The sequence below is a fragment of the Amblyomma maculatum genome, chromosome 4 (assembly GCF_055883805.1).
Source record: "Amblyomma maculatum isolate TAMU_Amacu chromosome 4, ASM5588380v1, whole genome shotgun sequence".
Classification (NCBI taxonomy): domain Eukaryota; kingdom Metazoa; phylum Arthropoda; class Arachnida; order Ixodida; family Ixodidae; genus Amblyomma; species Amblyomma maculatum.
Window position 1 is genome coordinate 184543879 of NC_139347.1, and position 22945 is coordinate 184566823.

Here is a 22945-nt window from a genome sequence, read left to right on the forward strand (position 1 = left end):
ACTTCATAGTCGAGTTGTCTGACGCGGCGAAGGATTTTGTAATGCCTAAAGTATCGACGCAGTAACTTTTCACTTAGTCCACGGCGACGAATTGGAGTCGAAACCCAGATTTGGTCTCCTAAAAAAGTGGTATCGTCGCGTGTCGGTGCGCTGCTGGTCTTTAATACGCAGCCGTGCGGGTCGTCAGGCTTCCTCTGCACGCTGCAGGTAGGCGGCGACGTCAAAGTTGTCCTCTTTGGTTACATGCGAACGCATTGCGTCAAGCGTCGTTGTGGGCTCCGTGCCGTACACAAGCTTAACCGGCGTTGCTCTGGTAGTCTCCAGGACTGTCATGTTATACGCGAAGATCTCGTACGGCAAGAAGCCGTCCAAGGCCTTGTGTTTTGCGTCTATATGAATGACGATCTTGTCCGCGATCGTTTTGTTCAGGTGTTGAGTAAGCTCATTAGCCTGGGGATGATACGCAGTTTTTCGTCGATGGCTTTTACGACTGTATTGCAGGATGGCTTCTGTACATTATGCCGTAAAAACTGTGCCCTGTCCCTGATTAGCACTTCTGGAGCGCCTTGTCACAAGATAATTTGTTCGACAAAAATATTTGGCGACTTTTGCCGCGGTACCATTGGATAGTGCTTTTGCTTCGGCGTAGCGGGAAAGGTAGTCAGTGGCCACAATAATCCCCTTGTTGCCCATAGATGAAAATGGAAAGGGGCCGGAGAGAACCATCCCAATTTGTTGAAAGGGGAGGTTTGGGGACAGATCGGGTTGATTAGTCCCATTGGTCTGATCGGCGACATCTTTCGTCGTTGGCACTCACGACGCGTCTTCACGTATTGAGCAACTACGGCAGGCACTCACTGCCACTAGTACTTCTCCTGTATTCGACGCAACGTACGCGCAAACTCGAGTTGGCCTGCTGTTGGCTCATCGTGCAACGCCTGCAGGATTTCCTGTTGGAGGCTTTTAGGCACAACAAGAAGCTGCGTGGTCCTCGTGGGTCGGAAGTTCTTCACGAGCAGATAGTTGCTTGACGCCAACGATGATAAATGACGCTTGAATACTGCAGGAGGGGAAGCGCTCTTTCTTTCTACGTAATCGGCTAGCATTTTCAGCTGAGGGTCTGGTCGCTGTTGTTCTGCAAACTGCTGATGTTTACCGGTCCTTTAAAGGCGTCTTCATCGTCTTCTTTCCCCAGAGCATCAACGGGGGCTCGTGACAACCAGTCTGCATCAGAGTGCTTGCGATCTCACTTGTAGATGACTGTGATGTCGAATTCCTAAATACGTAGGCTCCATCGGGCAAGGCGGCCGGAGGGTTCCTTCAAATTTTCCAGCCAGCAGAGCGCATGGGGATCGCCTACAACCTTGAATTGTCGGCCGTATAAGTTTGGGCGGAACTTTTAAGTGGTCCTGATGATCTCGAGGCACTCTTTTTCGGTCACCGAGCGTCGGTATGTATCTCGGTCTCAGCGTTCTCATCAGTGGCCTAGTACAGGAGGGGACTTTAGACGGCGCCTAAATTCCTCGAAGGCTTCCGCTTCCGGTGCTTCCCATTGAAATGGCACATCTTCCTTTGTAAGCTGCGTCAAAGTTTCGGTGACGCGCGAGACGTTCTTGATGGATCGTCGGTCATACGCGCACAGTCCGAGGAATCCGCACACAGATTTCTTGTCACCAGGCTGTGGAAACTGTACGGTCGCAGCTGTTTTTTGTAGGTGGAGGCGAACTCCCTCCTTGATGACGACATGAGCCAGAAACAACATCTCTTTGTAGGCGAAGTGACACGTCTCTGCTTTCAACGTTAAACATGAGAGCTTGATTGTGTCAAGTACTGCTCGAAGCATTCGCAGATGCTCTTCAAAGTTCGAAGAGACGATGAAACGTCGTCTAAGTACACTAGACAAATTTTCCACTTCAAGCCAACCAACATGGTATCCATAACACGCCGGAACGCCGCTGGTGCAGATAAGAGGCCGAATGGCATTACCTTGAACTCGCAGAGGCCGCCTTGCATTATAAACGTGGTTTTCTCGCGGTCTCTTTCGTCGACCTCAGTTTCTAGTACCCGCTCTTCAGGTCCTTCGACGAGGACTACTTAGTGTTAGAACCAGTCCAGTGTGTCGTCGATGCGAGGCAGCAGAAAGACCTTCTTCGTTATGCTATTCCAGCGGCGGTAATGAACACAGAAACGAAGTGTGTCGTCTTTTTTCTTCACCAAAACGACTGGTGCCGCCCAGGTGCTGTTTGATGTCTGGATCACGTCATCACGCAGCATTTTCTCAATGTATCGCGTATGGACTGACGTTCTAGCGACGATACAAGGTAGGAGCTTTGACGTAGCGGTCGAGCGTGTTCGTCCGTGATGATGCAATGCTTTGCCAGCGAAGTTTATCGCACCTTCGACGCTGAAGAAAAGTACTTGCTGTAGCTTTCAAGAAGAGTGCGAATCTAGTTTTGTTTGTTTGTGTAGAGCGCTGGGTTGATGTCGGAAATGGGTTGATTGGCTCGGTTGGATGCATTGTTTTCAAGTTGGCTGGAGAGGTTGAAGACGACTCGGGTGTCCGCTAGCTCGTAAAGGAAAGCAATCGTCATGCTCTTGTTCAGGTGCCGGTATTCTTCGATGAAGTTCATCACAAGCACTTGAGCTTGCCCATGACGGAAACGTGCGACGCCTTTTGCGACTCCAAGTCCTCTATACAGTAACAGCTGAATGTTTCCTTCGGCAGCCCCTTCTGCGCGTTCGGATGCTTTTGTATCCACGAGGACGATAACACTTGATCGCGGCGGTATGGTTAATTCTCCGTCGAAGACGTTACGAGCGACGTTATGCGTCGAAGTTCTCGCAGCAGGTATGGCTTTTTCCGTCGAGAGCTTGAAGAGCTTGGATCGGAGGTTGATGATCACCCGTTGTTGGTTCAGAAAATTCATGTCCAAAATCCCGTCGCTGTAACACTGCTGCAGGACAACGAAGCTAGTAGGGTAGGTACGTCCATTTACTCTAACTCTTGCTGTGCATCGCCCCAACCGTATATTAAGGTTACCACCACAGGTGCGAATTAGCGGGCCATCCCAAGTAGTCGCCACTTTCTTGAGTTAGGCGGCGAAATCATCACTGATGCCAAAATAGTCTGCTCTGGTGTCGATAGAGCGTAACCTTGCGTCCGTCGACAGCGACGGCGAGGGCACTTGTTCGTGCTCTCGTATGGCATGTTGGCTTCGGTGTTCGATCACTACTCCTTTGTTTGCTCAAGTCGCGGCTAGGGCACACTGTTGTCAATTCACCGGGCGTGCGTTCTTAGTTTAACACGTAGTGGTGTGTTCTTCGATGTCCTCGTCGTGCGTAGCAGCGGGGTATTGATGCATTGTCACTCGTCGTCTGTTGTGGAGGATCTCATTAGTTCGCTGTTTAGCAACCCCTCCTCCAAATGTTTCTGCCTTTAGTTTCCCCTACGGGGGCTAGGAGACCGTCCTTGCACGTAACCGCTGCCCGGCGACGCACATCGGGCAGTGTACAGTCATGGGGAGCGCGACAGACGACATGGCGATGCGTGCTCTCCGCTGCGCAGGGCGTCGTCGATTTCCTGTGGTAGCTCGGCAGGACGGGGTCGTGGGGCATCGACAAGAAATGAAGGAGGTCAATCCGCCCGTACGGGCAGTGACGGAGGATGTGTCCTGCCTCACCACAATGGAAGCACAGCGGTGGGTTCTCGATGTCCTCCAGGCTCAGCATTTCCTGGGCTTGGAGATGGTTGGCAAACTTGGCGGGCAGGGGCCCAGGGGCAGCTTTCGGGAGCATGAGGGTAGCGACGAGGGCTTGGGAGGTCGCGCCGGGGTGCAGGACACCGTAATGCACGAGCATAGTTCATCGCTGCTGCTTCTTGCGCTGGAGCCGTCGGAGCCGTCGCTTGAGGAATGCCCAGTGCCTTCTAGACGTCTTGACACACAACGTCAGCAAGCGTGGCTACCTGAGGTTGTTGCGATTATGGCAGAGGTCGGCGGAGTTCCTCTGGCCCAATCTCCCGGATGAGATCCTGATGGTTCTCTCCGCTCGCAGATGCGCTGGGGTAGTGCCTTCTGCAGCGCGGGTGGTTTTTCGTAGTTGCGCATCCGGGTGTCCAACGTCTTCTTGATGGTAGACGCTTTGGCTTCAAATTCCGCCACAGTTTTTGGCAGATTTCGTACAAGATCTGCAAAAAGTGACTAACGCCTCGCATTAAAAATTTCGCTCTCGTACCTTCTGTTATCTTAGGGTCAACGGGGTGAAAGAGGCGCATCATCTCCTCAACGTAAACCAGGACAGGCTCATTTGGGAGTTTGTATGAAGTCTTGTATGAAGTAGGGAGTGGGCTCGTTCCTTGCGGATTACATTTGCAAAGGCCATCGAAAATTAGGCCCTAAATGTTTCATTTTTCAAAGCAGCCTCGTAATTTTCAAACCATATGCGAGCAGATCCTCCAAGAGCAAAATATAGTTGCCTTAGCTTCGCTTCGTCGTTCCAGGCGTTGAAAGTTGCCACGCGTTCAAACAGGTTGAGTCATTATTTTGCATCCTCGTCCGGTCGTCCTTGGAAGCAGGGCGCGCACGGGGTTGGACGAAAGCTGAGCGTGGTTTCTACTCGACGGGAATCATCAACGGGGTCCGTCATGGTGTCAAGATTCAGCACCTCCACCAGATGTCACGTAGTGGTGACAAGGCCGTAGACACCTAAAGAAGACATAGGCTTGATGGTACTGAAATAACCTTTTATTGGGCTGACTCGGACCCGCAAAAGAACTAAGCCACTCGGCGGCGACGATAGCAACAAACGTACTGGTCGGTCGTCGAACAAAGAATGCCTGTCGCACTCGTCAGCGCTCAATTTAAAGGCTGCTCAGAACCATCTAGGTAACGTCGCAAACTGTTACTAGCACAACCTGCACCATTGTAGAAACATACGCGAGTGGTCGGAATCTTCAAATCAGATCTCTGCTCATCTTGCACGACAAATAGCTGATAAAGGTGCCTCTCGCGCCATCGAGCTTTAGCGAAGAAATAATACAGCATTGAGATGCATGTCAGAATCAGAGTGATAATGGCGCATGCCGGCGGCTGCCCGAAAACAACAAATGCAGTTTTCAAGGTTTCGCAGGAATATTGAATTTTGTTGAGATGCGTGTCTGCTGTGGCCTGAAGTTTGTTTCCTATAGGCACACAGCTGTGGGTGCCATTGGTTTCTGCCCGAAAACAACAAATGCAGTTTTCAAGGTTTCGCAGGAATATTGAATTTTGTTGAGATGCGTGTCTGCTGTGGCCTGAAGTTTGTTTCCTATAGGCACACAGCTGTGGGTGCCATTGGTTTCAGTATCTATATCATGTCTGTTTAGTATCTGTGCAAACCTCTGCAGTTCCCCTATTATATCGCCACTATGATAGACTGGGAGTGGGGAAGGTATTCTCGGAAAGGGGTAAATCGTGTTTTCCCTCTTGTCTCTAGGAAATCTCGCCGCCGCTGGAGCGGTAGTGTACTAGAAGTTACATATATCGCCACTCTCGTGGCACTGGAGTTAAGCGGATATGCCTGGAATGTTTGAGTATTGGATGTTGGCAGGCTCTCACCAACATCCACATCCTCCGCGGTGGACGGGGAGGTTGTTTCTCGGTCGCGATGGCCTGTGGCCTTCGCATGAATCTTTTTTGTTGGCGCCGCTGAATCAGGCTCTGTTCCTGTGACAGAGCCTCTTTGAACAACAGCTGCCTTCTTAGTAGGATGGGGTGGCAGATCAAGTTCAGCAGAGCAGTTTTGAGTGTCTGTAGCCTCTGAGGCCACTGTCGAAGGCAACGACTGAGGACCTTATCGCAGAACGCGTGATCATCGCGCGAAATTTTTAGTTCTGTGGCCTGTGCCACCGACTTCTGTGGACAGGGTGGGGCATGGATGTCGACACCAGGTCGATCTGATCCACTTGCGTGCCGACTGAAACTGAAGACGGTGCTGGTGCCCACGTCACCGCTTAGAGTATGTGCCCTTCTGTTGAATGGAGAGTCATTTCCTCTTCATGACAGGTTTTTGGTTGTTTTTAGAGTGGTCATTTCTTTTTCGGTTTTCCTTACCGAAATATTCTGGAGAGTGTCATGTGTGCTGCTACATTTCACGCATTTCGCTATGCGCTCACATCTGTCATCAGTGTGGTTGCTTTCACCGCAAGTCGCAGAAGTTATATTTGCCCCGGCAAGCTTGCGAGCTATTTCCGAAGCGCTGGTATTTGAAACAGCGTCTGGGGTTGTGGATATAAGGAAAGACTTTGCAATTCAGGCAGGTTACGTAGATGGTTTCAGGCTGAGTTGCACTATTGAAGGTTCGAACTATATGTTTGGTTTTGATGTCGGTATTCTTTCTCTGGATGGTTATTTGGCGGCCTGCAATGACTCCTCTTTCGGCTAGCTCTTTTTCAATTTCTCCGTCAGTACTTTGCAGCAGTTTGATTCAGGTATCACTCCCCTTGGTTAACAATGCAATGTGAAGTGACTTGGACACTCAACTCACCAAGCTTTTCCATGGAGCTTAGCTTCTCAGATTGCCCCTTAGAGTGAATTTCGACTAGCAGGTCACCGATCCTTTCTTTTTTGGACTTGTAATTCTTGTACACACTTTTTGATGGACTTTGCGATGAAAAATGCATTGATGGACTTTGCGATGAAAAATACAGACAAGATGGTAACTGATTCGTCGGCCAGGAAACTGATCACAAAAAAAACTTGGAAAATTGTTCACTTTTCTGGGCAAAACCTTTTTCGTCTCGATGCAACCCCTTATCAGGGGGCGATCATGTTTGTTTGTTTTTTTTAAGTAGATTTATCCGTATGGCATGTATGGGCTAAAGGTTCCTAATTGTCGGTCGCCTCCGGTTCACCCTCATAGACAGAGGAAGGTACCGGAGCCCCTCGCCTGGTAGACAAGCGAGGAGTTAGACAGGCGAGGAGCCCATCTTGACCACGACCTCGACCGCCACTGTTTACGGATTCTCCACTCAACCTCTCAACATATCGCCACGGTATGAATGAATACTTCAGTATGGGGGCTCAGGGTCTGTGGTTCCGCCAAGCACCAACACCTCGTTTTCACAAGGTACTCCAGACGTGTACTGCATAACTAGCTCCTAGAAAATAGGACATATATCACTCCTTCCTTCAGGTATCTGGAGTGGTTGACACACTCAGGTACCCGATGAGACCAATATTTCCTGGGGCCTATGACACCACTAGAACGCCTACTGGCCTTGCGTATCTATCATATTACTGACATGTGTGGGGTTACTGTTATTTCAGGCCTACCTGTTTTACCAGAAGGAAGAGGACCTATAAAACCATAACTTTACACAACAAGTAAGCTACAATACCTATAAAACCAACACTCAAGAAGACCTGTAAAATGAAGAGGCTAGGATACCCACAGCACCTACACTCTGGGAGACCTAAAAAAGCAATGTCAGTAATGTGATACACTGCAGGTGTTCCATTGGATATTGCGAGGTACCTAAAACAGACCATGACTCAAATACCCCGGCTGTATAACGAAACCCAATAATAGCCCAGCAATTTCCAACTTTAACAAATGTTCGAGGTGAGGCTGGCGGTACCATAGTACTCGGCAATACGATTAAAACGCTATAGTGCTACAGCACTGAATATCCTTGCCGATTCTCTACATTTGCTACTAATGGTTCGGATCGCTATGCGCCCACTATTACCCATGGAGACATAAAACTTTGTTAGTGATACGAAATTATGCGTGACGATGCTCCAACCCGCAGCAGGGTGCAGCCTAGCTTTCTTTATTGAATTCATTCCACGCCACCATAGAAGGCTCTATCGGCCCTGGAATCTAGAATTAATTTGGCCTGATTTCATGTCCCACCCAAACACAGCAGCTCCACGATGCCACAGCACAGTATCAGCTGTAACGCAATCTGCCGCCCATACCAGAATTCAGTTCAACGCTTTACAATGTGTATGAATCCACAGTATTAGTACATCAGCAGATAGTGCCCAACTACCCCCCAGACCACATCACGATGAATGGCTGCCACACCAGGCACACCAGCATGGCGAGATGGTAATAGGAAAACAATTAACTTGGTGTGGTACCTAAACCAGGAACACCAGGGAGTCCTCTTTTAAACATCAAGACAAGCCAAGCCATCCTGGTGGATTTTTCGACTGAGATGCCCAGCTCATGCCCATTTCTTCTCTGATTTCCACTAAAATGTCAGCTCTTGCTAATTCTCCGACCATCTCGGCAATCTTCATACCATTTTCTGCTACATAGCGAACTATGCTGTCCACAAGAACCCTTTTCGTTAACGGCCCGCCATGATAGTCTGTTTATACGGCGGTCGACTATGTTTTCATGGATGCGGAATGGAATCCCGACCTCGGCGGCAGCTTTTCGTTGGTGACGAAAAGCAAGGCGCCCGTGTGCTGTGCGGTGGCAATGCAGGCTTTTAAACCCCAGGTGGTCGAAATTTTTAGTCCTTCACTTTAGCGGCTCGCATAGCATTAGTCCCTCTGGGATGTTAAACCCCCAAACCAAACCAAACCTTTTTTAGCCTCCACCTGTTAGTTTCATAGGTGAGTGCAGATAGGGTGCAAACGGTATATACTTTATCCTTGAGCGAAAACGGCAGCTGATAGTCATAATGTACGAGTATTGGTTAAATTCCCCTCATCTTAATCTTTATTCTAGTTATTTCTCTTTAATGGTCTGTATTTACGGTTACTATCTGACTTAAATAGACCTATCAGCGGCGCCTTCCAGTGATTTGCTATTTAAACTGCTGTTATATCGCGAGATTGCTGAACATTATTTCTGCATAATAATTTCAGGTCTACTGTACTGTTCTTCATGTCTAGGTCAACAATCAATCTTTGCAATTCATGCCCTCTACCCCTTTTCAAGGTACTGTCGTTAGCGAATCGCAAATTACTAAGGCATTCGCCATCTACCGTTTACCCGAACTGCTTCCATTCCAAATATTTGAATATATCTGACCAAGTTGTGAATAGTACAGGGGAGATCGTGTCTCCTGCCTAGCACCTGTCCTTATAGTGTTTCATTCTTTCCTTATGCAGAACTATATTTCCCGTGCAGCCACTATACGCGATGTGCAAAACGCCGACAACGCCCCCAGTAATCAAAGCCGCAAAACGCATGCCGGCTGAGTCGGGCGCTGTTCGTGTCAGCGTCTAGGCGCGCGCGTCGTGTTTGCTTCTTTGGTCACGATTTAAAAGATATAAAGCCGTTGTTAACATTTAGCATTGTGCGGGAAGAATTGCTGCGTAGTTGATGTTTAGAACACGCATAAAACCTCGCCAAGTACAGGTCTGTATAACTTTCCAGTTATTTCTCACGAGCAAGATCGAGGGCGGTGGTGAATCGCGGCTCTTCGACGCAGAAAGCAACACCATCGAATGACATTCCTCCAGTTTAATGTCATTATTTTGACGCGCTGCTACTCGGGCAAAACTGGTGCGATTTCCAAAATATGGCAATTGCGATTGACACGCAGATGTTGGTAGGCCTTCAGTAAGTTCAGAAAATTGCTTCGCTGTGGACGAAACCAGTCTTTAAATTCATATTCATATCTTGCATGCCTCGTAACCAAAATATTGATTACGACTATCCATTACGAAGTTAGCGGCTGAGTCGGCGGCGTTTGCTTACGAAGGGTATGGAGGGTGGGCGCATCTGCACTCTGGTTCGAAAAGTGTACCAGTTTCAACAAGGTACACTTTGTGCTCTAAAGCAAAGGTCAAGAGCAACACGTAAAATAGGTAGACTCTAGTCATGGTCCGACGGCGCTTTTGCAGACCCTTCGAGTATCTCCCGACGGAGCAGCATACTGCAGCCCCGTCGAGTCGCGTTTTCGCTAGATCGTTTGCTCAGCGCAAGGACCTGTCGACAAAGGCCCCACCTTTGCCTCATCAAGAAAGCAGACTTTATATTTGTAACACCTCCAACATCTGAGGCTGCGAGTTTATCGCAACGGTGCTGGCCTCGAGAGCAGCCGACGGTGCTCTGGCCATGCGCTATGCCCTAGTCGTTGCTATAGATATAAATGGCTTCGCATCTAGCTGGAAGTGCTTTGAAAATATTAAATTGCCTATTCGAGTAACGGCCTTATTATATGTTCAATTTTTCATAAATTGTTTTGCAGTTACCGAAAGGTGTAATTTCGGCGACGCCTTAGCAGCGGAGCTAGAGTACGATACCGGATGAGATGCGTCAGACTGGCGGTAGCCGCTACAGGACAGTAAGCAGAAATTTCCTTGTACTGCTGTTATCCTTCCTTCCAAAATCTCGTTACATAACAACGATGCTCAGTAATTGTTTTTAAATTACTCCCTGCAAGCGCGTATTATTTATTATCAACAGAGCATGTTTTTCTCAATGTGGCGAAAAAAATCTGCCATGTCGGTGACTCATCGCAGATGGATCGCCGCAGCAGGAGCGGTCGGTGCCGCCAGCTCTAGGTACGGGTCGGCTGGTAGCTTATCTGGCAGTTTTTTTAGAGCGCAGCTCTTTGGCGCCCGTTCCTGCGTTTCGCGTCGACGTCGCCGTCGACGTTGTCTCTCGTAACCAGCTCCGTAGCCGGGGCAGTGCTCGCTCCTGCCGCCACCATTCGCCGATGCGTGTTTACGTTGGCGTGTACCCCACTCTTCCTGCGTGAGGGCTACGGTGTTCTCCGGTTGCCGAAGTGCCTCCTCTGCATCAGCTGCATCACAAACCGAGATGCCCGAGATGCAGAGCCACGTTGACTTGACTCTCTAGTGCAGTGAGCAGCATCAGTCACTCGCTGCTATCTCTTTGCAGCGCAACGTTCCTATGGACCCACGCGCTGTCTGCCGCGACCTCCCGATAACTTAATTGGTCTCTTCGCTCCTCCTCCAATGCCATCCCTGTCGCGGCAATCAGAGCTACAGATCGGTGGCGGCGCATCTCGATGTGCGCACCGCCCGAGCCGAAATGCATACTTCAATCTATCGAAAAGCTGAAACTGCTGATGAGCTGCGCTCAAATTTCGCATTATGAAGGAATGTAATAGTCGTTCTTTTTGCGATGCTTTTTGGCATAGTAATTAGTTGCAAAATAATAGGTTCACAGTAGTATTATAATGCATGTGGCCCTTTTGTATTTTATTTTAAATGTATAATCTCGTCGAGCCTCTGGTATCAAGTAATACATTTCCCCGTTGATCGCATTCGAATGCGTACTTCAAACTCATTCGATACCTTACGCCGTTTTCATCGAACGTCATTATATTTCCTCGTGTTGGAGCAAACAAACATCATTTTAACGACTGTCATTAGATAGAAATGACATTGAAATTGCCCTGTGTAACTATGCATCCAGTGTTTTGTGCTTGTCGTTTCATCTTCCGTGAACGCTTCCGTGTTTAAACGTGGTCGCCTTCGCTTCAGCCGGGAAGATAAATACGCATTAGATTTGTGAAACGCTCAGCCAGAGGATCTTTAGGCTGATCCCGATAACTCGATTCGCCTCAGTAGCCTGAGCCACGGCGGCGAGTTATTGAACAGACGTTTGCGAATATCCATTTTGAAACTTGGCATGCAATCAGTTTGAAGACCAGAGCCAGTGTTCCTGCTTTCTGGCAAGATTACGAAAACAATCATAAGAAAAAACTATACATTTGCTATTCAGACTAAAGGCTCTAGAGATGATGATAAAAAGTGCTGTAATTGTGTAGTTGGGCGCGAGGGGGATAGGAATGAAAATGGGAATGATAATACAATAATACATAATATATAAAAGTTTAATCTAATATGCTCTTTGGTAACTTGTGAAAAAACTTTTCAGCTATGACCTCTGCTGATATCTCCCTCTCGTTCTCCTATATAATCATCAACACGCTTGCCTTTTTGACTACGGAATACATGACATCCGTGCTATAGAGGCAGTGGTAAAGCGCAAACATAAAAATCTGAACTCTTAGTACAGGAGTCCAATGAGCGCCATTTTTCTCACATTCAGAGTGCTGGTTTGCAACTCGCTGGCTTTTCCCGCAGTCGCTCCAGAACGAGCCGCTCGCAGGTTTGACGACGCTGTCCCAATGTACTGTAGCATAATATTGCTTGTAAACGAAGCAAATGTGTATGATTAAGGAAGGAAGGAACTATGGTTCATGTGTCAAGGAATGTACGCATTAGCGTGGCGTTGTAGTGAAAGCGGGGAATTCAAAATGAGCTCCATTTCGTACGCAAGCTTGCTGACGCTCGTCTGCGTCAGGCACTTCGTGCATATGGAGGGCTGTAGTCCCAAGCGCCCGTGATGTTGGATGGGATGAAGTTGGATGGATGGATGGATGGATGGATGGATGGATGGATGGATGGATGGATGGATGGATGGATGGATGGATGGACGGACGGACGGACGGACGGACGGACGGACGGACGGACGGACGGACGGACGGACGGATGGACGGACGGATGGACGAACGAACGAACGAATGGATGGATGGATGGATGGATGGATGGATGGATGGATGGATGGATGGATGGATGGATGGATGGATGGATGGATGGATGGATGGATGGATGGATGGATGGATGGAATATAGGAGCGTCCCCTCTGAAACGAGGTGGTAGCAGTACCTATCATGCTCATTTTTCTCTATATATCTTAATTATTGATTTAGATGGGTAACTAAACCATGATTCAATTTATTAAATTTTTGTTTCTACATTACTAACATTATGTCACTTCTCTGCTTTTACGCCACCAGTCTTCCAGTTGGCTTCCACTACACCAGCGCCGCCTCCTTTCTCTGGTGGTCATTTCTAAACTACTGGTCGGAAACGTCGCCGGGGAAGCGCATTGAACCACCCACGTCCCGTCTGGTACGGGCGCTGCTCGCGCCGTTGGCACCCTCTCCCTTATTGTGTGCACGCGTCTGGCAGGTGCACAAACGAGATGTTCCTGGTCGCTGCTAGTCTGGTTGCCATTCCTCGGGGTTCAGAGAGGAAAGAAAGCTATTGTGTGCAGAGGTGCGGAATGGCTCCTCTTGGTTCTTGTTATTAAAAGCACACAGCAGCATCATGCTTGTCATAGAGTGCCAGCTGTGAAAGTGCATTTTCCACTGCTCCTGGTACGCTATTGGTGAGCACAGCCGTGAATGCTAATAAAAATGTGTGCACGATGAAACATTTTTGTCGCACAATTTATGAGAACAGAAAAAGAGGAAACGAGCCCGCAATTTTTTACCATAAACAGCTTCCACTACCCCAGACTTCTATCCAATTGAAAAAGTATGGCATTATTTATTACAGAAACATTTACTTACTAAACTTTTGCACGGAATCATAGCATTTAGTGAAGCGTTTCTTCATTATTGTTATTTACTAATGAGTGTTCTGAAAAGTCAAAATATCTGTCATCCACATCAGTGAGCATTCGCTTATGATCGATCGTTCTGCAGCTAGGTTGTCTTGGGGGTACGCGAGAGCTGTGATAGCATTAAATAAATAACCAACCGCTTATCTCCATGGTACTTAATAACCAAGCTTACGACATTTTTCTTTTAACCATAAGCGAAAAGTTGATAGAAATATTCGGTGGATGCTCTTGTTTTTCTCTTCATCACATATCGCCTTCAGGACTCTTAATTTGTGTTAAAATAAAGGTAAATTTTATTATTATGTTCACAAACAGTATCAAAATCCAAGCTATTCCGTCGGCGAAATTACGTGCACCACACTGAGCCATCGAGTAAAATATTGCATTGTGAAGATAATTATGTTAAAAAGGCACTTACTTTCCACGTTGGAAACTATCCTGTCACTTAATTACTTGCTACACTAAAAGCGCCGTTATGATAATGGCGTTTTCGTCCATTTGCCTCAGGAGGGGACATGATCCACTAGTTTTTTTTTTTTGCATGCGTAAGCACGCGCACGCGTAAGCGTTCAAGCACCAAGAAGAAAGTACGCGACGAAACAAACAGATCTGCAGCAGCCCAACACGTGCAGAACTGACCCCTTTCAAGAGCCATTCGTGCGGCTGTTCAATGGGAGGGGAAACCGTCCTGCCCGGTCAATTACCGGGACGCCGCCGAAGAGGGCGCTTTTCACTGGCGCCTGCAGCGCCCCCCTGCGAAGATGCGGTCCTCTATACAGTGCAATCTCCTTGTGCACAGTGTTACAGCGGAAGTGCCGCGACGCGCACAAACAGCAGATCCCAAGCAAAACAGTCGCGCTTGCCGCATGAGACCCCTTTCTGCATGAGACCCGCTTTTGAGAAAAGCAAAGTTGCCCAAAGTTTTATTAATTCCATGGGTTAGAGTCTGAAATTTTAGTATGACGTGTGATTCTCTTTGTTCAACGAGTCGACTTGTATGGAAACCTGATTGAAGGTGGATGACCTGAATGTTTTCGAAAATATGGTTTGGAAGGCACAGGTGCTTAAAAACGGGAGATTTGGCAGTGTGTGGACGTGGGCCTTGTGGTTATGTAGAATACTATGTAGAATACATGTAGAATACTATTTCATTTCGTCTTTTCGTGGCCGATTTGGAATGTCATAGCCGGGGTTAGCTGCCGCAGCAAACTTTTGTAATTTTTGAGATCCACAGTACTACACTAGCGTTGTAATGTGAGCGCGGTATCGGATGCGACTTTCTGTATCTCACGGATTATGAAGCGAAAAGCTTCATTGCGGGGGTCAGAGCCGTACTTCGTGTATTCCACCTACCCTAACTCAGTGGTACCTGGAACAATTCTCAGATAGGTAATTCTCAGATAGGTGCAAACTTTGTTTACATGATAGAAAAACAGCGCAACAGACGTGGACGGAGGTGAGGAACAGACAGGACGGGACCTCCGTCCACGTCTGTTGCGCTGTTTTTCTATTATGTCACCATACCAACTCGCCCAGATGTCTCTTCTATTGCAACTTTGTCTAGATAAGGCGGATCCGGTACATATGATGTGGACGTGCCCAGAAATGAAAAAGTAATTGAACAGTCAAAAACGGAATAATTTTGGGAGAAGCTACTGCTGAGCTCACACCCTGAGACTCAGCTAGGTGTTATTTGACTGGCCGAACACGCCGCCCGGGTCTAAAGACTCCAGGCCGTCGTGTAGGCCGATAGGTTGACGCCTATCCTGTCGCCACCACCACCACCGTATGCTCTATTCCGCAACGCCAGGACCAGCTGCGCAGTCCCCTCGCCAAGCTCTGCCGGCGTTGCCTAGCAACGCTTAAGACGTGTGCGACTCCTCTTCATTAAAAAAAATTATTCTCTATCTTGGAATCGAACCACCACCCCTTCGATCTCCAGCCGTGCACTTTACTGCTGTGCCAGGCCCCGGGTGTTTTTTTTTTCAGCATGGCCATGCTGAAAAATGTAATAAATACCGGTATTTATTACATTCCTTTAAAATCAGCAGAGCTCTAGACATTATTTACAAAGTAATCAGCCTGTAGAAGGAAAGTCCAATTGAAACTTACAACACAACACCACACAACTAGAATACGACTTGGCACAACTTCACTAAAACGGTGGCAACGAAAGACAACAGATCAACAATGGCAGCCAATCCGGCTAATAGTCATTATCTTCGTGTCTCTAAGTTGATGCACCATCTGGCCGAAAAGAGTAGCGGGGGAGACGAGAGGCTCAGCATTCCGATCCAACATACGCGTTTTCCACCGGCTGTGCTGTCCAAGGAGGAAAATCATGTCAAATGGTTCGTGGTGATGTTCGGTGGCCATCAAGTAACACACACTGTGAGAATTCAAAATAAAGTCTTTACTCAATGTTCTTTTCAGAACGTCTCAAAATATTATTGCATCTTTGCAGGCAATAAAACTGTGTTGGATGGTTACAGGTGCATCACATAGCCGACAATTAACAGAAGAAACAAAAATATTTGTTTTGTGAAGCCACACTTTACCAGACAAAACTTAGGCATGAAGTTTGAAGAAAAACGTTTCAGTAGAAGGCGACATCGGAATCTTGCGCACCCTTTTTGACGCATTATGCCCCATAAAATTAGAATAGAGCGAACAATATAAGGCCGACGGGAACAACGTAGATATCAATTCTTCTACACATTTTTCCGTGAAAAACGGAGAATAATACTCATAAGAAAAGTGAACTGCCAGAAAACGCACTTCATAATTCCGCTTGTCTACCGTGAGGACGATAACGGGATTCCGCGAGTGACAGATACTGCCATTGGTGCGCAATTTGAAAGTACCAAGATTAAGTCACTCAATTAGGGTGACATCACCCATCTGCCGTCAGCTATGAGAACCAAGCGGGAACGAGTGCACTCTAAGGCCGCCGGAGGGCGCCTCTTCCCTTCCGCGAATGAGAGATGCGGCGCCTTTACTTTCCTGTAAACGAATTATAGAACGCCGGTGAGTTTGGACGCGTTGGACATGGAAGCCAATGAGAGTTTAGCCACGCCCCGCGTCGTGAAACGCTCTTCATAATTCCGCTCGTCTACCCCGAGGATGACAGCGGAATTCCGCGAGGGACAAATACTGCGATTGGCGTGCAACTTATTTATTTATTTTGAGATAGTGGCAATCCCAATCAGGGAGTTTTACTGGAGTGGGTTAATTTGCTCATACAGGCATTCACACACATATGTGCAGAAGGGTATAATCGAAAACTCTAACAATAAAAGAAAAAAAGAAATGGAGGCAAGCATATCAAATGATAAAATGAAAGATAGTCATTCACATGTTGACGTCTTCACGTGTTCACATTATACATAGCAAAAACCAAACACATTAATGATGTCACTTTCTCGTGGTTGGCAATACAGTATTTTTCCGTCAAGTTCAACAGATTTGTCGATAGTGGACCGTGAGACCGCTGCCTGATCTAAAGAGTTCCATTCATGCATAGCCCACAGGAAGTACGAGAAACTGTGTTATTAGCTTCAAAGTATTCTTGGAGTGTCAATTGATGCTTATGACGGGTTTCTCTGGATGTATTAAAAGGAATGTAGGTGTCAGGATTTATTTTATTCTTGTTATGCAGGATGCGATACAGACATTTGAGACGTTGTAGCGTCGCAAGGCTAGTTAATGTATGAATACCGATCTCGGCCAGTATCTGCGTCGGCGAGTCGGTTAGCCTATATCTGTTACAGATAAAACGCGCGTCTTTTTCGCTGGACAGCTCGAGCATAGACATTTGGTTTTGGGTGAACGGAAACCACGCCATGTTCGCGTTTTCAATTGTTGGGCGTATAATCTCACATAAGCCAAAAGCTTGGCTTCCTTTGTAGAGTAGCGCAGCGTCCTTTTCAGAAACACTAGTTTTCGTATCGCTTTCTTAGCCACATATTCCACATGAGCCGCCCATCCCAGATCTGGTGATATCACGACGCCTAAATACATATACTCAGTGAGAGTGTACAGAATGGTATTGTCACAACTGTACGAAAAACAAAGCTTAGATTTCTTTTTTTGTAATTTACATTGGCACTCTTTTATTAAGGTTGATGACTATTTGCCAGTGTGTGCACCATTCGACTACCAAATTAAAATCCTTGTTAAGAGTAAATTGACCTTGACGCTTTTGCACTTCTCTTATAAGACACAGTCGTCTGCGAATAACTTTATCTTAGATTCCACCTTGCTAGTTATGCCGTTTATAAACAAAAGGAACAGGATAGTGGCTAAAACGGAGGCCTGAGGTACACCCGAAGGGACTGGTGATTTGGGAAGTGTGGGCACCGTACAGAACGGTTGGCGATCACATATGTAACGGCTTATCCGTTGAACAACTGACCCATTCCCTAAAATGTGTTTACGTTTTAATGGCAGCTTTTCATGGCAGATACGGTCAAAAGCCTTATTAAAGTCTAGATAAATTACGTCTATTTGTGTTTGGTCGTCAACTGCTTTAACGAAATCATGCAGAATCTCAACCAGCTGGGTAGCGGTAGACAAACTTCTCCTGAAGCCATGTTGGAGGGATGAAGGATATTGTTTTTTTCAACGAACTTGATCAGTGATTGAGTTCTAAATTATATGTTCTAAGATTTTACAGCAAGTACATGTCTTGGCCACTGCACGTTTTGTCATCTAAATTTGACAGCAGCGAGAGCCCTCCTGCATCGGTTATAACTGGCGCGCTCAGGGCATCATTTTGCTCCATACTATACAGCCTGAACTCTGGCGCCATGCCATTATCAGATGTAAAGACGGAACAGAAGTGCATGTTAAACGCTTCCGCTTGTTTCTCTTCTTCAGTCGCTGATAACGGTTTTGGGGGGTTGTTTCTATGACTGATATAACGCCAGAATTTCTGTGGCGAGAGCTTGATAAAATTACTGAGCGTTGTATTGCAAAACCGCTGCTTGGCTACTTTTTTTTTGCTTTATCAATCTGTTGAATGAATTCACCTTTTCGCAGCAGACTAGAAGTGGGCTTAGTTTGTTGCCTTTCCTTAGCCTTTTAATTCTGCGTTTCAGGTGTGTCGCTTGGCGTGTAATTCACGGATATGCTTATTTATAGTCTTCCTTATTAATGGTACAAACTGCATCTTTGTCTGAACTGAAACCAAACTTTGTCTGAACTGAAACCAGATTTCATCAATTCTTGCGGAGCCCTCAGTAAACAGTTCACGGAAGTCGTAGTATTCGCAGGAAAGGCAAGTCATAATTACATTATCAACTGCTTTGTTGAATACGTACACATGTTTTCTAGCACTACACTGGCAAATTTCATTTGGGGTCAATAGCAAGCACAGAACCATATCATTGTTAGATTACCATTCAAGAACATCAACGTTATTCGTTTCTTTCAAAAAGTGATTTCTTACTAAAATAACGTCTAAGATGGAACTTTTGAGTTCCCTGCACTAGGGTAGGCTAAGAAACCAATTGGGTCAGGTTGAAGGTAAACAAAACACTGAGCAAGATATTGTTTGTTACATTGGATGGGCTCGAAGAGCTCAAGTTTACATGAGGGAGGTTGAAGCCTCCTGCCATTATGGCGCTTCCCTACATGTGCTTGTGCATGTGCTCCAGGAGATGATTAAGGTACTTCAGGGGGTTGAATGGGTTCTGTGCACGGCGCTTCGTCCTAATCGGGTCTTGCATCAAACCGCTTCTACACCTTGAACGTCTGGTATTACTCAGTAGTTAATGCCTTGACTCAAAAACAAAGCAACACCACCGGCTCTAGTTTCTCTGTTTTTTCGCACAATGGTGTAGCCCGGAGGAGCTAGTTTATCTTTGACAATGTCAGCATGCAGCCATGCCTCAGTCAAGCAAATAATGTCCGGTTCATAGGCGATCAGTATTGCCTCCGGCGGTTCAGTTTTGTTTACAAGGCTTCGCGCATTAACATTGAGAACAGTTAGGTCCGTCAGCGATTTCCAATTCGCTTGGCTGGTCCGTCGCTCAAGCTTTCGTTTTGTGCAGCCTCCACTTTGTCGTTTATTTCATCGTCCCAGATGCACAAGCGGTTATTTATTTTGACTTTACCATGAGTCAAGAAAGCTTTCTCTTTCTAGTCACGATGCACTTTTGTTCTTTCTCATAGCTTCTTTCTAACGTCCCTTATATATCGCAAAAACTCCTCAATCATTGAGTAATCCGTCCCTCTTAACGTTTTGCAATTGCTAAGTATGCTAGCTTTGTCATGATAGTCGAGTAACTTCATGATCACAGGTCTGTGCTTGGGGTCGTCAGTCGTTTGCTTTTCTCGAGGCGATCGATGCCAGTCGTTTTTATTCCGAACTTATCTCCAAAGCTTGTGTTCTCGACGGCATCAAGCAGGTCGTGGCGCGTTTCGTTGTCGCGTTCTGGTATACCATAAACGATAAGGTTAGGTCTGCGGTAAGGTAAGGTTAGATCTGCGGCATCTGTTATCCATATCAACAACTTTTTAGTCAAGGACAGAACCAGTTGTTCGAGTTTGTCAACCCTTTGAACACATTCTGATACCTGTTCTTTCATTTTTTTTTTATTTTTTTTTCTAGCGTTTATTTATTGCTCCTAGTTTCTGATTGGTCACCGTTTTTTCATTCTTTATCTTTATTATAAGTTGTTCAACAGGCGCTGTGTCATCAGACCAATGATTAGGCTCGACATCGCCTGCTAGCAGCGACAGACGTCGCAAGGAAACCGACAGTTCATAAAACCATTAAAGCAAAAGGTGTGGGCACGGCAGCAAAACGAAGCAGACATTATTGCTGCAAAGATTTGCGGAAGCGCTTTCTCACCTGGATTTGAGAGTACCAAAGACTAAATTAGTTAAGTCATTAAAATTAGGGTGACGTCAAAGATGTGACGTCACCCATCTGCCATCAGCTATGAGGACCAAACGGGAACGAGTGCGCTCCAACGCTGCCGGGCGGCGCTTCTTGCCTTGAGCGAGTGACAGATGCTGCACCTTTCCTTTCCTGCAAACAAATTATAGAACACCGGTTAACTTAGACGCGCAAAAGACTGGAGAAATTAACTTCTTCTGATCCCGAGGTTGTCACTCCTTTTCGCTACGTATATCCAGGCATAGCAGAGCTAAGCCACCTTTAAATTTAGGAATGAGCACGAATTTGTTTTTGGGGAGCGTGCTGCACATGTGGCGGGGGTGCGTCAGTCGCTGCGCGGGCCGTGCCGGACGCGTATTTGGGTTTGCTCGGTACGGTGGCTCCGCAAGGGACAAAACGACAGAAGAGACGAAGAAAGCGGGCTGTTCCGACTAGCATCTACCGCCCCCAGGAGCCGAGCAGCCTAGCGATTAGAGGCGCATGCTTTTTCAATGGGCGTCATGCTGGACGCGGCACTAGCTTGAGCAAGCCTATGCTACTACTACTACTACTACTACTATTGCTGCTACTACTATTATCATTATTATTATTATTACTATTAGTAGTAGTAGTAGTAGTAGGATAGAGGAAGACCGTTTCACGAAGTTGGCACTGAATTGTGTGTATGTAACGGGCGAATTAGCTGGCTAAATATTATCTTCACAGTTTTAATTATTAATAATAATAGTAATTGATTCACAGGAAGGGAAAGGCGCAGTATCTGTCACACTTGTGTTTGTGGACACCTGAACCGCGCTTTAAGGGAAGGGATGAAGCTGGGAGTTAACGTGGAAAGAGAGACAGAGGAGCCGTAGTGGAGGGCTACGGAGTAGTTCAAGTGTCCACAAACACAAGTGTAACAGATACTGCGCCTTTCCCTTCCTGTGAACCAATTATTATTATTATTATTATTATTAATAATAATTAAAACTGTGAAGATAATATTTAGCCAGTTAATTCGGCCGTTACCTACAGACAATTCAGTGCCAACTTCGTGAAACGAGTCTTCCTCTATACTACTACTACTACTAATAATAATAATAATAATAATATTAATAATATTCGTTACCAGAGAAATATTACTTTGTGTATTATGATTATTATTATTATTATTATTTAGTAGTAGTAGTAGTAGTAGTAGAAGTAGTAGTAGTAGTAATAGTATTATAGGCTCTCTCAAGCTAGTGCCGCGTCTAACATGACGCCCATTGAAAAAGCATGCGCCGCTAATCGCTAGGCTGCTCGGCTCCTGGGGGCGGTAGATGCTAGTCGGAACAGCCCGCTTTCTTCGTCTCTTCTGTCGTTTTGTCCCTTGCGGAGCCACCGTACCGAGCAAACCCAAATACGCTGCCGTGCCGCCTCGCTGCAGGCCTTCCTGGTCGTGTATCGGCGGCGGGTTGGCACGTGGGTTGTCTCGGGTTTCTGAGACAGCGGGCGAGTCTGAGCTGAATTCGGTACTGTCCTGCAGCCTCCTGGAGTCCTTGGCGTCGTATGTGAACGGGAGCTCCACCCTGTCGTCGGGATCGAGGTGCCAATGTGCATTTCACCTTTTCGCACTCGATAGCCAGGCCCTCGAAGCTCAGGTGGAGCCCATCAGCCGCGAGGACCCTCCACGGTGGCAGCTCCTCGATTTCCTGGTTCCAATATACCACACTTCTACCGAGCTGCTGTCGGTGGCACAGACGACGCACCTGGTACACATAACGTTGCCTTTGTCCGTCGAACCAAGTGACGACCGCCGGTTGGCGACTTGGCGTCAGTGGTTCAATGCACGGGAGAGAGGAGGGCAAATGAAGAGCCTGATCGAGGGCCACTTATGACCTATCCTATTCACGAGGTTCTTCATGGATGATAGGGCATCGGAAGCACCGGCTGCTGCGATGTACATTGCTCCAACATGTAAAATCACCTTCTGGACGGTCGTAGCTCTGTACTCCAGAAGGGCTGGAACATCGGAGAACGTCGCTCCTTTATATATGTTGAAGCCAGGAGTGTCAGGATGCGCTGGGTCGAAGTATTGGATGTGAGTTGGAGTTGGAGTTTATTTCTTTCTTTTTACAAGAAAGGGGAAGACAAGGCAAAAGCGACAAGCCTGACTGGGCCTTGGCTTCAAATACAAGTGCATGAAAATTTCGTCACCAATAATAGCTGTGCGGATGGGGCTTCACGGTAAGTGAATTGACAATTATGAAGTTGTGTTGAAGCTGGCAGCTATAACAATGGAAACAGACGTAGTTTGCTCGTGACTAATAGGCCAGGGAAATTCAAACAGGATGTCACCCAACTTTACTGATTATCTATTTTGTTGTAGCAAGTTTAGTACGGTGGACCGTCCTTCTTCAGGGCAGAATTGAGAATGAGTCTGCACATTGTGCCACTGTTAAGAGAGTGAAAAGGAATTCTCGCTCTCTGTCTTTGGAGAAACACACATCACTGAATAGATAGAAAGGGCGAAACGTTTCTGTTGATTCAGTTCAGTTCAGTCGTTCAGTCGTGTCCGACTCTTCGTGACCCTATGGACCATGTCACGCCAAACTTTCCGGTCCCTCACTATCTTCCTAACATCACATAACTTCATCTGCAGTGCCTCGAGGATGCCATCTAACCATCGCG